We start from the raw sequence: 4,500 nt of genomic DNA on the forward strand, positions 1-4,500 counted from the left end.
ACCGGCTTTCGTCATCCAGCCGTCAGATACCGCCAAGGCCAGTGAAACTAGCATAGGCATATGGAAGGCGGTAATGTCAAAGAGAATAGTGCCGAGATGCCACACGATTACTACGAAACAAGGGAAAGTGATAATTAAACCACAAAACAAGGAGACAGCGGATGTCCTGAAGTCTCTCGCCCGGGAATCCAATGTTCTCCAGGAAGAAGCACTGATGTGGCCCAGATTTATCATCAGGGGCGCCCCAACATCCATGCCGGAAGACACCTTGCAGGAGGCCATTCTGGACCAGAATCCGGAACTCGGAATCGAGTCAGGGTGTATCGACAGAGTGTTCAAACCGGTATTCAAAACAGGTCCGCGTGACAGAGACGATACAAACTGGGTTGTGGAGGTAAATCCCATGTACTACCAAAACGTCAGGAAAATTGAGCACCTTTACATTGGTTTCATGAGGTGTAGGGTTGCGGGGTACGACGAGGTCACACAGTGTCACTTGTGTCTCAGATATGGTCACCCGGCAGCGAAATGTAATGAAACACAACAAACCTGCGCACACTGTGGTCGAAAGGGGCACGTGGCTGGGGAGTGCCCGGCAGCCGAAGGAGAGCCGTCCTGTTCTAATTGTCATGGCAAGCATAACGCCAGGGAGAAATCCTGCTCTGCGAGAACGAACCACCTGGTGGGAAGATCTAGGAGGACGGACTACGGGAAGACGCAATGAGCTTCCCACCTCTCAAGATTGTGCAGCTAAATATGGGCCGAGCTGCGGCAGTCAGCGACCAGCTGCTGTCCTACTGTCAGGACACGGGCGTGGACATTGCCCTCGTACAGGAGCCGTACACCAACAGAGGCAGGCTCACAGGTTTCGAGGTGGCTCCCATCAGGTGTTACCTCTCCATGGGCACGCGCCGCAGGGGCGGTCCACGACACATCGACCACGGGGCTGCCATCATAGTGCTCAACCCGAACCTGGTGGTCGCGTCCCGCGATTCTGGCCGCGTGAAAAACTTCGTCAGTATCGACCTCGACTGTGGTGCCGAAGGTCAGTGGACGATGATCAGTGGTTACTTTAAGTACCGTGTGCCCACTGAGATCCATGTCAGCGCCCTGGAAAGCCTCACGGAACAAAACGGGAACAGTTTGCTAATAGGCCTGGACGCAAACGCATTCTCTACCAGGTGGTTCAGCCGAATCAATGATAGACGTGGCGAAGTGCTCTCCCAGTTCATTGACGCCCAACGCCTTCAGGTAGAAAACAAGAGAAGCGTACACACCACCTTCAGAGGTCCCCGCGGCAAAACCAACATCGACGTAACGTTATCTAGCGGTCAGATCTCGACCAGGGTACGCGATTGGACTGTCCTGCCAGGCATCACGTCCAGTGATCACCAGCTGATCAGGTACGAGGTGGACGCTCAACCCAGAAGGTTCGTACAGCCCCCGCCCAGATACAACGTCAATAGGGCACTAGTAGAGCAGTTTAAGATGGAGTTTCACCTGCGATCCGAGGGCAGACAGTGTCACCAAGACATTGACAGCATGGCAACCGCCATAGTCGAGGACATCACGGCAGCGGCTGATTTGTACATTCCAAAGTCGAGTCATAGAAGGAAGGTCAAACCCCCGTGGTGGACGGATGAACTCCTGGCAGCCAGGCGCAACCTACGCAGAGCGGCAAGGCGTGTTGACGACACTGTCACCCGAGCAGAGTATAATGTCCTAAGGAACTCCTACACCTCGCTCCTAAGAAAGTGCAAAATCGGGTCTTGGCGCAGATTCTGTACGACAGAAGGAAAACTCCCATGGGGAAAACTGTACAGATGGATGAGGCAAGGTGTTAAGCCACAGTCGGTACCAGTTCTTATGATGCGCCCGGATGGAACACAGTGCCAGACGCTGGATGAGTCACTGACCTCCTTACTGAACACGCTGATTCCAAACGACCCAGACCAAGAGGACCCGGCACCCGTAGAATCAAATGAGGAAAACTGGACAGAAACGACGGAGGTAGAGCTGAGAACCTTTGCGTGGTCCGTCGCTCCAAACAGAGCACCAGGCGCGGACTGTATCAGTGGGAAGATGGTTCGCTTGCTGTGGCAAAACCTGCACCCGAGGCTGCGGAGCCTGGCTAACAGCTGCATGAGGAGGGCGAAGTTCCCCAAAGATTGGAAAGCGGCAGTGGTTGTCCCAATACTCAAGGGCGTGGGTAGGGACATCAGGAACCCGAAGTCTTACCGCCCGGTCAGCCTGCTGCCAGTTCTTGGCAAGATAGTCGAAAAAATCATAAATGTGAGCCTCAGGACCCAGATCGAGCCGAGACTCACGGGGAAGCAATACGGCTTCACCCCAGGCAGATCCACGCTGGATGCAATCCGGAATCTGCTGACCTGGTCCAGATTAAACGAGGAGAAATACGTTTTGACGGTGTTCTTGGACATAACAGGGGCGTTTGACAACCTTAAATGGTCAGCGCTCCTGGAGGACCTCGCGACCCTGGGAGTCAGCGAACACACCAGGTCACTGATCATGGACTACCTGTCCGGCAGGACCGCGACGTTAAAAATAGGCGGGGTGTCAAAGACGGTAAGGGTCACCAAGGGCTGCCCGCAGGGTTCTATCCTTGGCCCAATACTTTGGAATGTCACAATGGAGGCGCTCCTCAGAGCGGAGCAACCTCAGTACGTAAACATGCAGGCTTACGCGGACGATGTCGCGATCAGTGTAGCAGGGCCTACAAGAGCCAGTATAATCCGACGCACCGAACAGGCACTCCAACCTGTTCTCCAGTGGGCGCGCTCAAGGGGACTGAGTTTCTCGGCTCAGAAATCAACGGCAATGATTACCAAGGGTTCCCTGGTTCACGGGTTCACCCTGGCCTTTGGTGACGAGCGGATAGTGACGGTTCCCCACACGAAGTACTTGGGAGTCACAATTGACAGTGACTGGAAGTGGGATGTTCACATAGAAAGATTGACCGAGGACCATGATGACATCTTCTCGAGATTACGCGGCACAATGGGTGCAGGATGGGGCATCAAAAGAGAAAATTTGATGACCCTGTACAGAGGAGTTTTTCTCCCACGAGTGGCGTACGGTGTCAGTCTTTGGGTCCATGCAGTGGGTTCTGAAGGCAATAAAAAGAGGTTGCACAGGCTACAACGCAGGGTTCTGTTGGGACTTACCTGCGCGTACAGAACTACTTCCACCGACGCACTGCAGGTCCTAGCCGGGGTCTTGCCTCTAGACCTCGAGCTCAAATGGATAGCGATCAAAGAGGACGCAAAAGGTCTACCAGAGGGAGTTAGACGGGGAACCATACACTTAGCCTACGAGGACATCATGGACGAATGGCAGAGTAGATGGTCCAATTCACACAAAGGTAGATGGACACACCAATGCTTCCCGGATGTCCGTGCTCGACAAACCAGCCCGTTGGCAATGGGACATGAGGTAGCCCAATTCCTCACCGGGCACGGGAACTTCAGGGCCAAATTGGCGTACTTTGGCAGGCAGCCATCCCCGGTGTGCCTTTGCGGAGCGGAGGACGAATTCGTGGACCACGTAATATTCAGATGTGAACGACACAGCGCACACAGAGCGCATCTGGAACTGGAGGTCCACAGAGCCGGACACCTCTGGCCATGCGAAATGGAGACCCTGGTTTCTTCAAAGAGACTGTACACTGCACTGGTCAGGTTCGCAAAAACTGCAGCGTATTATGAGCAGCTTGACTGAGACTGCGAAACAGGACGGGCAAGACACTCTGCGAGCCAGAGTGCCAAACCCCGCATATGTTCTGAACGAGTGTCAAGGAGTGAGAAGGCAGAAGCGGTTCATATGCGGGGCCGTCCTGAGGGGACACTCGTGCGTCGGGGACGCGGGCGGCGCTGACGCGGACAACAGTGGTTCGCGGACAACCGGAGGCGCCGCGGTGACCGAAAGCTTCGGCGAGTAGGTCACACCTACATCGGGCCCTGTGTCTGGGGCCATGGAAGAATACAGACACAGTCTACCCCGCTTGTCGTACGAGGCGACTAAAGGGGTGGGGTTGCGACCTACGCATCGCGGGCGAGCGCCCGCGGTCAAGGCCCACCAAGAGCCTGCTGAGCCAGCGAATCTTGGGAGACCGGGCGTGCCCTGTCGGACATCCCACCGGTGATGGCCTACCTAACGGGGGCGAGACCGGTGCCACGGGAAGGGGGGGAGCCCCACTGTCCCGAGTTATGCCCGGGCCAGTGCCCCTCTACGCTGGGCGGGCGTCGGCATGCCGTCGGGCGCCCAGTGCCGGTTTGGTTTCGTGGTGGCTGTAGCGGGAGCTACCGTATGGTTCAAGCCAAGGCTGGCAGGCGAAGTCTCCAGTGAATGGCTGTACCGCCACGGGGGTGCGAATCCCTTTGGCGTTGCAGTTTCTCCTGGGCACTCAGCTGGTCTACCGTTGGATAAAATCAGCGGAGGTTGCCCGTAACCAAAAACGGGAAGTGATTGGATAGGTCACGA

The sequence above is a fragment of the Acyrthosiphon pisum genome, unplaced genomic scaffold (genome assembly GCF_005508785.2).
Source record: "Acyrthosiphon pisum isolate AL4f unplaced genomic scaffold, pea_aphid_22Mar2018_4r6ur Scaffold_21109;HRSCAF=23054, whole genome shotgun sequence".
Lineage (NCBI taxonomy): Eukaryota > Metazoa > Arthropoda > Insecta > Hemiptera > Aphididae > Acyrthosiphon > Acyrthosiphon pisum.